General features: G+C 38.6%; 1 protein-coding gene and 1 long non-coding RNA gene across 2 annotated transcripts in view; one reads left to right on the forward strand and one right to left on the reverse strand.

The window, feature by feature from the left end:
• The window catches only part of LOC129348717 (uncharacterized), a 196,929-nt gene that overhangs the window by 19,646 nt on the left and 163,964 nt on the right, over nucleotides 1-13,319 (reverse strand). The gene's annotated exons all lie outside the window — the stretch shown is intronic.
• Nucleotides 1-13,319, forward strand: part of maml3 (mastermind-like transcriptional coactivator 3) — a 136,593-nt gene that overhangs the window by 1,075 nt on the left and 122,199 nt on the right. The window lies entirely within an intron of this gene.

A 13,319-nucleotide genomic window follows, 5' to 3' on the forward strand; every position in this document is an offset into this window, starting at 1 on the left:
GCCAGAGCTGCCCCGAGACCCCCACCAGCACCTCCACCACTCACATAAACACAACACACACTCCTGCACACACTCACTTCTTCCTGGACAAGCTGCACTACTTGTTCACCACTTCTTCCAACCAGAGTGCTTTTGTTTACAAAGGAGACAACAGGCTGCTGCTGCTGCTGGGAGGCTTCAGTCCTGCTCAATTTAAGGAAATGCCAACCTTGACAGCTGGTATTTGGTTGCAAAAGTTTGCAAAGTGTTATGATTCCCACCTCAGCAACTTGCTACCAACTTATGGATAGTTCGCATGAAAACAACTTCTCCTTTTCTTGTTCTTTGTGCTTTTTTTGTTGTGCTGCAAGACAGGCGAGCTTTAGCATTGCATCACTGCTTCCTTGCAGCAGTTTGTGCTCCAGTCTGCACCGTTGTAACATACTCTGAAAATCAACAGTGGGTGCCCACAGTGTTGCAAACACCTCATCACAACCACCTCCTCACTGAAAGTAACCTCCCACCACACTAGAAAGTGACATCAGACAGCTGCCACACCATTTACAATGTAATACAGTGATCACATGGCATATATTATAAGTCAGCTCTGCTTTTTGCCACAAAAAACTGCACATACATTGCATTTATGCCTTAGGAAGTACAAATCCCATGCAGCCACATTAGATTTTGTGAGAATGCTACAGTGATTTCCTGTTGGTAGGGGGCAGTGGTAACATATGGAGGATTGTTTAGCTCCTTGTGAGGATCTTAGTTTGCTAATGAGCAGGTCTGCAAATCAGGTTTTTCATTTCCAGTGTTTGACTTGTGAGTGAGATGCCAGCAAAACTGTGCAGTGTCTCCTGTGGGCGAGCTCTGCTTTCCTCTTAGAAGAGACCAAAGGATACATGTGGGGAATGTCAACATTGTTATCCCTTTTGTTGCTGCAGCGAACCCAGTTCCTCCTCTCTTTTGAAATGCAAAAATCAGAGTGTCTTTAATTTCTGAGGCAGCCGTTATTTAAGAGCCACACAAGCCAGAGCAGCTCCAGCTTCAGAGGGAGAACGGCGGTGGTTTTAATAGTGCAGGAGCTCCCAGCGGCCCTTGTGGACATTAAACCGAACCGCCCATTAGATGGTCGGCAACAAATGCTCTGAGAATGGAAGGATTACTGCTTAAAGACACAGAGGCGTCCCTGTGCTCTGCTTCTTGTCACTGAAGGCGACACCTTGTATGCAAACAGTAGCTGAAAACACACAGCGCTGCGCGTTAGCAGCCTTTTCATGCTACGTTGTGAGCTCTTGGCAGCGAATCGTGAAGGAAAAAGTCCCTCAGAAGAGCAGAGCTGCAGCTAGATGGCTGTATGTAGTCACTTCAGAAGCAGGCATTCTAGGAAAGCCAAGTGTGCTGTTGATGTGACTGCGAAGACATGCATGCACAAATTCCCAGGAGGGGGGAGAGACCTTAATCTGTAGGGCCTGCAAACTGCTCTTTGAAGGTGTGTTTGAATGCAGCTTCACCTGCACAGAAAGAGTACCGCAGCAGAGGGTGATGAAAAGTTCACATCAAGAGGCTAAATGGGACATAAATGAACAGTTCCGTGCTGGTTCAGTGTCAATATGGTAATTACAAGCTGTCAGGAGTGCAAAAAATGTGCAAAACCTGTAATTTCCAAATGCAAATAATGCATTTTCACTGCCACGGTCCAGATTGTGTTAAATGGTTTGTATTGTCATGTGCATCCCAGTGAACTGTGCTTTGGTCTGATGGTTCTCAGACACACCCACGTCAGAGCAGGAGGCAAGCCTGTAATTATGGAAAGTGTGTGTTTATGTTTATAGGCTAACTATTAGCGAGAAAGGAGAAGAAGACACTGGGAACCCTCTCTGTCTTTCCCACCATTTCCTGTCTATCTGAAGCTGCAGGTAAAGAGGTGTGACCGCATGCAGCCAGAAGTTGAGCTCAGAAACAGAAATTGGTTGTTTGTTCACTCTCACAACACAGGCAAACTTGTAATTGTGTGTTAATGAGAGGGTCGCGTGCAGAACTCTGAGCCCCCTCTGTGTTTTCTGTGAGCAGCCATGCATCATATAACACTGTAATCCTCAAGGACTCATTTACATATTTCAGAACTTCCTTTTCACTGTATTTAATATAGATTCATTGTCCACCAACTGCTGTAATGTGCAGGAAACAAAATATATTTAATAGTAACCCTGTAAACCTGAAGTGGGTTCTGGGTGTTTTTTGCTCCTGTCGCATTTTTACTCACTGTGGGCTCATTTGTCACTGAAATATAAAGTCAAAGTCCTGCATCTCTACAGAAACAGAACAACTATGGCTAGAAGCAGAGAGAACTCAAAATATCTTTTGTGCAGTATAACACACTTAGAATGCAATGCATAATAAATAAAGATTCAGCTGAACTTTAATTTCTCTAATTAAAAAAAAAGTAGAGTCAGCATGTACGAGACTATTCTAGGTGTCCACTGGTGTTATGAACACTGGAAAAGAACAGTGACTCCACATGCTATAGATATTTTGTTGCTGACATTTTTAATTTGTTTTCAAACGTGTCTTCTCTCTGCTCTACACAGCCTGCAGTTCAGCTGAAAAGTCCTTACATTTTTGTCATGTGACTGTTGGTTGCAGTTGAGTCACTAATAGCTTTTCGGTTGAGACAAGGAGTGTAGATTTTTTTTGTATTTTACATAATCTGGTCTGTGCAAACAATATATTTGTGGTGAATTTTTAAATGAGACGCGTCTGCTCTCTGTAAACACTGCCTGCAGTTCCACCGTTGGTTACAGCTGAGTCACTAAAAGCTTCACGGTTGTCATGAGGATCACAGAATTTTATACATATATTCTTTATAAAAGCTGACCAGAGCAAACACCTGATTTTTGACAAAATTTTTAATGAGACATGTAGAATAAAGTGATTTTGATGGAATAACATAATTTTAAGCTTATATTTGGATAATTTTTCATTTGAAACAACATCACAGATAAGTAGATTGAGGACTGTAGGAAAATAGATAATCCACCGATTCTTTCTTTTTTTACAGTTTTTGGCTCCTATAAATAGTGTCATTTTTGTGCTTTTTTTAAAAAAAAGAAAAGCATGCCTTTGAAACCAGCCATAAACTTTATGAACTTCAAAGGTTGACACAAAATTCACACTCACCTGATTACCTTAATTAATTTGATAATTAATTTGTAAACTCCTCACTGGACTAAAGAGAAAACTGAATACAATTTTATCCTTTATTTCTCTGGTCTTAGCTATGAACCCAAAATATTCACATCATTAAAGCTGGAACATTATTAGCAGCACATTTACTCCAAAACTACTGCAGACAGTTGAGCTGAAACAATTGTTTGATTATTGTAGGTTGACTCGTTGATTATATTAAAAGTTGCCAGTTTAGTTTCTGAACAAACCATCTCTGGTTTTAGCTCCTCATCTGTGAAAGACTTTTATTTTTCAGTCAAATGTGACAGTAAATTGAATATCTTTGACTGTAGGTCTCCTGTTGGGGTCTGAGAAACTGTAATGGGTATTTTTCTTCTGTTTTCACGGACTGAACTATTACTCAGGATATAATTGGCACACTAATTGATAATGAAAATAATTGTTAGCCTCGGCATTGAGCATTTGCACTTACTGAGTGTCTGCGTAGGCGTTTTCACACCTGCAGTCAGCTTGTAAGGTCAGCACATACAGCCTGCAGGGTCATACATTTTCCAAACATCCGTACAGACACTCGAAGACGACAACATTTGGACCTTTGAAGCTTCGTGGACACATAATACACGCATGAATATGAACGCAGCTTTGGCGTAGCTACACGGTCGATGCATGTAGCTACTTTAGGTTATGCTGTAGCTGATGTACGCTTCCACAAAATGGATGTAACATGCAGCATCGGATGTGGCAGCGGGAGAAAACACTATAGGTTTCTGCAGCATAGCGATCCATAACCCCTCATGTCAGGTACAACTCCAGGTTACCCAACTCAAGCTTTGTCAGCTGAGACCATTATTCTCTTCCCCTTGATGAATTTAAGCGTTTTGATTTTGGACCTTCTCAGGTTGTTTCTCTGATCCCGTCTTTGTGTGTTACAGGCTGTGTTTTATTTTCTGTCTTATCTCTTTTCGTTTTTCTGCTGCAGAAGGGATCTCGATGACACAATGTGATAAAATAAAGGTTATTTAAAGTGATTAACAGAGTTGAAACATGTTGGTGTTTAGATCAGTTTTTGGATAAATTGAGTGTATTCACCTTTTAGGATCAAAGCAGTTCTTTGGTTTGGTTGTTATTTAGCGTGAGATTGATGTTGTGTCAGATTAAGGTATAAACACAGCCTGCAGTTCAGCCAAAACGTCCCACAGTTTTTGTCACATCACTGTTGGTCTTCATAGTTGCGTCAAGGAGTACAGAAGTTTAGTTTTTTTTACAAAACTTGGTTGAAGCAAGCATTTTCTTATGGCGATTTTTTTTTTTTTTTTAAATGAGGCCATTTTGATGAAATATGTTTTTATACTTAATCTTAAGTTGGTTAAGTTAGTTTAAGGACTGTATAAAAGTTAAAAATCTGCGGATTCTTTCTATATATATTTATTACAGTTTTTAAATATTTTTTATTGTATTGGCCAGGTTGATTGATCGATACCTGCTCATCTGACCAAATTGTCATTGGTTGGACAGTGTGCTGTGTTGATTTCATAAGGAGAAAAGTCCTACCTCAACAGCATTACAGGAATAATCCAGACTACCTGTTTTTGCGATTTTGAACCCTCCTAATTTAGTGGAGACTGCTAGGTATAACTTTTAACCATTTACACAATGTTTTACTGAGCTCCAAACTAACTGACAGCAAGTCAAAATATTTGTCAGTGTTTCTGCATTTTGTTTAAACAAATGGAAAAAAGTCAGGTGAAAACTTTGCAAACAGCTTTTCGTATCACAGCTTAACAACCAGCATGGCAGATTATCTAAAAGCAGCAGCTAACTTGTCTGTGTTTTATTCCTCAGTAGTTCTTGTGCTGGATTGCCAGATAATATAGCTATATTTTCTCAAATCATATAAATATGTGCAGCTGGTCTGCTCCCAGTCTGCTGCTGTCATGTCAGTAGAAAGTACTGACTTTCTACTGACTTTTTCCCCACAACCAATGGATTGGTTGGATCAGGTACCATCTTCAGTTGTAACCAGCAGATTGAACCACTGGGTCACTGGAACAACAGTCAGAGCAGAACAGAGAAACCATTTAAAAATGTCATCCGTCTGTGATGTTCATTCTTTGCCTTGAGTTTACATTTTTGATGGGTTCGTCTTCCCACGGTGACATCTGACAACCCACAGGGAGCAGGTGTGAACTTGTTCATTACACGTGTGGAGGGAGAATTAGCGACGGCAACCCGGCCTGTCGAGGCAATTGTTGGTGGAGAGATTAATGTGAAGAATGCTGAAGTCTAAAAATGAAAATTGTGTGCTGATAAAGAGGGAGTGACGCCCAAAGTGAGACACCTGTTAAAACCTCTGACAGCTGAAAGCAGAACTTCATCTACTCTAAAAGTCTGCCAGCGACGGTGCCAGAAAAATATCTTAAATATGTTAACATAATAATGTTTTTAGCAGATTTCAATGCAGTGGTTTGACAGTCGCGCATTGTAAAAGATGTAGACAATATTTAGAGTTGTGGCCATTTTTTTTTTTTTTTTTTTTACAGTCAATGTGTAAATTATAAAATTTTCGGGTTATTTTACTAAATATGATGTGTAGTTTAACAAATCAGCATAAATCTGTAAAATAACACAATCTGTAAAAGAATTCAGAATTTTCAATCTTTTATGTTTTAATATTTGTAAAAATAGTGCAATTTTAAGGTCAGCGTCGTTAAAGATTATATTATGATGCTGATTTTTAATGTTAAAGAGATACACAGTTTTGGTCACTGTTTTTTTTGTACCATTGACATTTAAATTGATACTTTTTTCGGTGATTTTATTAGATATCTACAATTTCACAAAACAAAAGAATGGTTAATGAACAGTTAGAAAACATTCATATTTACCATTTTAAATGTTGTCTGTAAAATAATATTTTTATTAAGTTAAATAAAGTAAAAAAAAAAAAATAGTCTAATTTTAATGTCAAATGTGGTAAAAGTACAAATTACCATATACAAATACAGATTTTTCCTGTGGACGTTATTTACATTTTGGACTGCTTTTTTGTTACACATAACATGCAAATTAATCCTTTTTTCTGTGATTTTATTAGATATTATCTGTAATTTAACAAAACAGAGAAACATTTGTAAAACAAGCAAAAACAAATTGTAGCCTGTCTGAATTAAAAAAAATAAAAATCATTTAAAATGACCAAAACTTGTGTGTTTTATGATCATATTGTAAAACAATGCATTACCATTTATTTAAAAAATGCAGATTTTTGATGCAGACATTATTTACAGTTTTGGTCAGTTTGATGTGTGGATTAATATTTTTTTCTGTGGTTTTAATAGTAATCCTATGTAATTTAACAAAACATGGAAAATCTTTACAAATAACAGTAAATTGTTTAACCCTCGTGTTGTCCTGCGGGTCAAAATTGACCCAGTTTAAAGTTTGAAAATGTGGAAAAAAAAAATAAATTTTCACAGTGAAACTTCTGATGTCCGCATTTTCAGCATTTTTGGGAAATCTGAACATTTTTTGGTGGAATAAAAGAAATGTTAAAAATGTTTCTCTGGATTTTGGTTGGGTTTTCATGCGAATGTTCTTAAGAAAATATTAAAAATTTTACTGATAGATCTGTAATCACTTGAGATATTTTTAGGATTTTTTTGGAAAATTTTTACTCATTTTTTGAAAATATTTACAATAATTTTCTTGCCATATTTGGGGGATTTTTTTTCAACTAAAACTTTTAAGGGAAACTTTTAAGGAATTGTTGGAATTTTCTTCCTGAAGGTTTTGCAAATTTTCAGAAATCTGGGGAATTTTTTTGCTGATTTTTTGGATTTTTTTCAGACAAGGAAACAATATTTTTTGGTGCCCGCAAATGAAGACAACAGGAGGGTTAAAATGGCCAAAAAAAAAAACCATCGCATTTTAAAAGTGTGATTCTAATCTAACTTTACCTGCTTTTAGCTACTATTAAAGAGACAAAACAAGCAGCTTTTGTGTCTTAACGTCATTTTATTGAGACGCTGCTTTGATCCGACTTTTCACTTTCAGGCTCATGTCTGCGACCCGATGGGCCTCGATGTTGCTTAAAAGCCAAATCGTGACCTGTGCTTTTGTTTTTCCCTGACAATACACCTGGTCGGATCTGATCACCTAATTGCCAACAAGTTTACAGCTGCGAGGCCTGAGCCGCACAGCGAGAGACTCGTTAGCTTCCTCTAAAACACAGTAGCTCAGGACGGTCTGTGTTCGGCTCTGCTTGGCATCCACCTCGCGCAGGAATGTCTAACTCACACACACATTCGCTGTTGTCCTGCTCGACTCTTGGCAGCCGAGGCCGGAGTGTGGGCGGCTGAGTTTTCATGAATCCGAGGCCTTCCCCTTCTTCCCTCCCTTCCTCCCTCCTTCCCCCCTGTGTTCAACACGTCTCCGGTTTCAGCGTTAGCGCGGCGCTAACGCTGTGTGGATGGTAGCTGAAGCATCGTTAAACTCAGCTGGGACTGTTTCCCAATTTGCTATATTTAACCTGGCGAGCTGGCGTGGAGCTGACACGCTCACGCAGAGTGTGACGTCGAGTCGTGACATCACCGGCGTGCAGCTTTTGACTCATTACACGCTAATTTCACCGCCTCCCTGTGTTTTTTATTGACCGTGTCTTTTAAAATGCACCCTTTCTGCACCACAGTCAACTTTTTACACCCCCTTTTTTTCCTCTCCCTCCTCGTCCCTGAGTCCCTCCACACACACTCATGCACAAGCTCTGGATGTTTTTGATTTGGGGCGGCTGCGACCACATTCCCTTCCTCCCACGCTTGTTCACGTTCTGCAGGAACACACACACTTTCGGCAGTTTTCTCAAACCGACTCCGTGCAAACTCAGAAACTTTTCGCTGCTTGAAATGCACACACATGGTTAAAAAAAACTCACTTTACCTGCTAAGAAGTTGGTGCTTACCTTGAAGAGGCCCTTAAATATCATTTTTTTTTGCTTCTTTGCACTTTATTTTCAAAACTCCAACATAAGGATCTTAGAGAACCTTTACTCACTGTTGTCAGCTCTCACAACAAGGATGTTTGCTCTAATTCACTCCTTGCAGCTGCTCTGTAAAGATGCTGTCTTCCACTCAGTGCACAGAGGTGCATCGAAAATTTCTCTGCTTGCCTGTGGTTGATTTTTTTTGTTTTTTAAGGGCTTTTTTGTTCCAGTTTTCTGGTGATGTGACGCAGGACGGATGGATGAAAGAAAGTGAGGTGACGTGACAAAGGGCATTCAAACCCACACTGTTTTGTCCTTTGCCCTTCAGCCAACCCACCTGCTTGTTGGTGGTTGTTGATGGAGATAAAAAAAATAAGGCTGCATCTCACGGCTCAGGATTTTAAAATGAACAGTTTAGCTTTATTTTTTCATGTGTATTGACATTGTACAGACGTACAACATAGATATTGGTTGCATGGCATAGGTACAATAAAGAAGCAGTGGCCTCTAACTTACTGCACTCATGTCGAGAGCAGAATTAAACTATTTTTCAACTTTTTTGAGCATAAATAGTGACGTAATGATTAATGTTCTCAGCTTCCAGCATCTCAAATGTCTAGATTTGTTGCTTCTCTTCCCCCCTAACAGAAAATAGAAAAAACAGAGTATAGATTGATCAAAGTGCCCATATTAGGCATATTTAGAGAGCATAACTTTGGTTTTTAGGGCCATACAGAAATAAGAAAACATATTTTGGTGAATATTATTATCATTTATCTCGTTCTGGACGTTTTTTTGCTTCTGTCACATTTTTACTCACTATGGGCTTATTTTTTCTGCAATATAAAGTTTTGGACCTCTGTGGAAACAGAACAGCCATGAAGAAGGTGAGAGAACGCAGAAATGTGCTCTTTGCAGTATAACAAAATTATAATGCCGTTAGTCATAGAAAAAAGAAAACAAAAGTTGAACTTTTTAAATGATTTGAAGAATCTGGAATCAACACGTACAACATTTCCCACACATGTTACTAACACTAGCGATAAAAGGTGACTACATATTATAGATATTTACCTCTTTTTAATTTGTTACTTTTTGTTTGTACTTGTTTCCTATCTGCTTTGTGTAAACACAGCCTGCAGTTCATCTGAAAAATGCCTGAATTTTTGTCTTTCGACTGTTGGTAGCAGCAGAGTCATTAATGGCTTCTAATTATTTAATTTTTGGTGAATTTTTAAACAAGTCATGTAGACTGAAGTGATGTTGATGAAATATCTCAGCTTTAAGATTAGATTTGTTCACATTTTCTGGCAGGACAGCACCGACGATGAGTTCAAGGACCATCAGAAAGTTTCTGTTTGTACAGTTACAGTAGTAAATTGTGTCACAAATATTTTTTAATAATACAACCTTAATACCATACAAGCATTTTTAAGCTTTAGGTGTGTTTTAGGTTCAGAGTTAAACATGGTACATTTTCATAAAGATTCTTTAAATGTGGCTTTAAAAAAGCTGTTGTACTTTCATGCCAAAAAGACATGAAGCACGACTAGAATATCTGCAGGAAGGTAATAGAATAGAATAGAATAGAACAGAATAGAATAGAATAGAATAGAATGTGTTTTATTGTCATTATACAGCGTATAACGAGATTTGCTGGATTTTGGTTGATTTTTATGTGAATGTTCTTAAAGAAAATATTAGAAATGTTACTGATATATATGGAATCACTTTAGATATTTTTAGGATTTTTTTGGAAGATTTTTACTCATTTTTTGAAAATATTTACAAGAATTTTCTTGCCAATTTTTGGGGGATTTTTTAAAGATAAAACTTTTAAGGGAAACTTTTAAGGAATTCTTGGAAATTTCTTCCTGAAGATTTTGCAAATTTTCAGAAATTTGGGGAATTTTTTTTCTAAATTTTTGGATTTTTTTCAGACAAGGAAACAATATTTTTTGGTGCCTGTAAATGAAGACAACAGGAGGGTTAAAGTGACACTGTGTGAAATATGAAGTAAAAACATTGTGCTTCCTACAAATGATAACTGAGATGTCATGAAACACAAACTTGCATAGTTTTGTTGCTGCATCTTCAGCTGGTCCAGTCTGACCTGTAGCTCATGGCAGCTAATGCTAACTGACTTGTCTCTACTTTTGTTGTGTTTTTGCATCGACCATCATCTTTCAGCAGCAGCAGAACTTACACCGTCTCACTGAGCTGACAGCCAACCAGTCCTGTGTCTTCAGCACTGCTGTCTTATCGCTGCCCTTTTGTTTGGATTCTGTCAGAAGGCCGCTCGCTGTCTCCTCCGTGTACTGTAGTTAGTGTCGTATTAAAGTAGCCGTATCTGAATGGCAGCTTGGATTTTACATTATTGATAGTCGAGTGTTGGGAAGCCATCTTTGTTCCTTTCACACAAACACTAACATTGTAAAATATGGATGAGGTGGTTATCAGAGATGCCCTGGTCCACTCTGATCCACCACTACAGTGTGTGAACTCATGTGCACAACATTCCTCAGAGTTTATTGCGATTGCATGCGTAAATGCAAAGATTTTTACTTCCACCGTCAAGACTGAATGAGCAGTTTTATCATCCAACAATGTTAATTGTTGTTAATTCCTTCTGCACACTAGCAGGAGCAGCTCGGAGCTAAATTAGAAACAGTCTCAGCCAAGTGCTTGTTAATTTTGGCTTTTTTCTCTTAAATACCAGCACTTTGTGAGGTAAGTGACCTCCAGTTAGGAAACTATTCTACGGCCAAGCAGGGTTTCTGAAATAATGACCTCCATAAGTGAGTCCTAAAGTCGACCACCCGCTGTCAAAAACCCTTAATTCCTGCTGCCTGTTCAGCCAGAATAACAAACGAGAACAGTGTACATGTTGTAGTGGAAGTATGCACACATATGTGGAGTATTTGCTGAAGGTTGCAGTCAGATGTTAGCAAGAAGAGGTCAACATCCACTGTGAGGCAGCAGAAGTTGCCACCAGTTTCATAACTCAATCTTTTTTATCAGCCCTCCAAAACCCCAAGCAGTTTCTGGGTGTCTTTTTTTTTTTCTCTGCTCATGTCACATTTGAGTTCATTTTTCACTCCATTATAAAGATCTGCACCTCTATGGAAACAGAACAACCACGAAGAAGGAGAAAGAACTCGTAAAAGTCTTTTGTGCAGGATGACATAGTTATACTGCCATAAATCATAAATAAAGGAAAAACTAAAGTTGCATTTCTTTGATTCTTTATGGCACAAAAATTGAAAAAAAGCTGGAATCAACATGCCCAACATCTTGCTTAGTGTCCTGGTGTTACAAATAATGGAGAAAATGTTGTTTACATGCTACAGATAGTTTCTTACTATTTACGTCACATGTGTGTTTCCATACTTGTCCCCTCTTTCAGCTGAAAAGTTTTTGAATTTTTGCCGCATAGCTGTTGATCCCAGCTGAGTCACTCATGACTTCTCAGCTGCGCCAAGGAGAACTTTTTTTTTTACTGAATCTGGTTTAATTTTGGCAAACTTTTAAATGAGTCTTCTAGAATAAAATGATTTTGATATAATGCCAAGGTTTTAAATTTAGATTAGGTTAATCTTCCAATGGAACAGTGCTAGACATTTGATTAGGCCAAGGACTGTTTAAAAAAATCTAATGATTCTTTCTTGATAGTTTGGGGCTGATAAATGACCTGATTTTTGAGGTTCAGAGGGTTCATAAGAATTAAAGAAGGCAGCATATCTGAGAATGTAATACCAAATATGGCAACTGGATTAAAAGCATATTTTGAAACATTTTAAGTCACTTGAACTATTCAGTCATTAATTAAACAAATCACTATACCAATAAAACTATTGCCATAAGCAAAATAAAAATACTGCCTGTCAGTGATTAATATATACAGAAACATGAGTGAATAAGCAGCTCCTCACTGTTGTAAGTGCTTATGGTGGAGTCCAGACAGTTAGCCAGTTTACACATGTAGTTCCCAACCAGTGGGGTGCGGCCCTCTGAGGGGTCACATGCTAAATTATAGCGGTCATGTGGCAGAAGAAGAAAACTTCCTGTGTGTACTGTTTTTTTCCTTATTATTCCTTCCAGTATTTACATGAAGTATTGTCCAATTTGACCTTTTTCGGCCTCTGATGGTTAGTTAAACCATCTTTAGTGGTGTTAGAGTCCCAGTTGCTTATATGTGGTGAGCAAAAAGCTAGAAACTTCTTTAACCATGCAATTGAAAAGCTTGTTTTATGTGCTTTTATGCAAAATCATAATCCGCAAACCACCATCTACAGCTAAGAAGTGCTGTGGTACTAAAGTTGTCCGATTTTTTTGTGATCAAATTGGCACTTTTTGTCCCTTAGTGTGCCTAAGAAGTGAAAGACTTAGTGACAAGTAACTAGTGAGGAATTAATCACCTAATCTTTCATGGCTAGTTTGCAAGTTCTTGTGACCTTCTTGTTACTCTTTTGTCTGTTTAAACTCAGGGTCAATTAGAATCAGTAAAAAGGAGAAAACCCCTCCCCCTAAATCTTTTGCTCCTCCTTCGTTTTTTCCTTCTTGCGCCTTCATTTCCATCCATCACTCTTTGACCTCTGCTAACTCCCAGCTAGGATCCTTTTCATGTTTTCCTCTCTGCTTCAACTTCTCTCTCCTCCTCACCCCTTCTGTTCCTACCTTCCATTTGACCTTTCATCATTTTTCAACCTTGTAATCTTCCCTCCCGTCTCTCCTTTCCATCGCTCGGACCCACCGCTGCTTTTATTTTTTCCCCCCTCCATCCCTCTCTCCATCTCTTTGCTCCTTGTCTCCGATGATCCCTGGTTCAGTCCCGGCTAGCAGGCTTAGCGCTCTAAAGCTCTCCCAGTGCAGGTCGGTGGCAGGGAGAAATCCTGTGCTAAGAGGGAATTACCTACCACACAGACTCCTGCAGCACACACAGTCTTTTACTGTACAACTTAACCTGCTGATTCTTCATGCTAACGGCACACATGAGCTTATTTATTGGTGTTTCTCTGTGTTGCACGAAAACCTGCATCGCCTGCCTCTTTCCTCCTTTGTTCGATGACATTTGTTGTTCTTTCTCTTGCTGGCCGGATCCCCTGCACCTTCCTATTGAGCCAGCGTCATGAATTTTTTATGAATGTTTGCGTGTGCAAGTGTGTGCGGG

Source organism: Amphiprion ocellaris, chromosome 4 (assembly GCF_022539595.1).
Source record: "Amphiprion ocellaris isolate individual 3 ecotype Okinawa chromosome 4, ASM2253959v1, whole genome shotgun sequence".
Classification (NCBI taxonomy): domain Eukaryota; kingdom Metazoa; phylum Chordata; class Actinopteri; family Pomacentridae; genus Amphiprion; species Amphiprion ocellaris.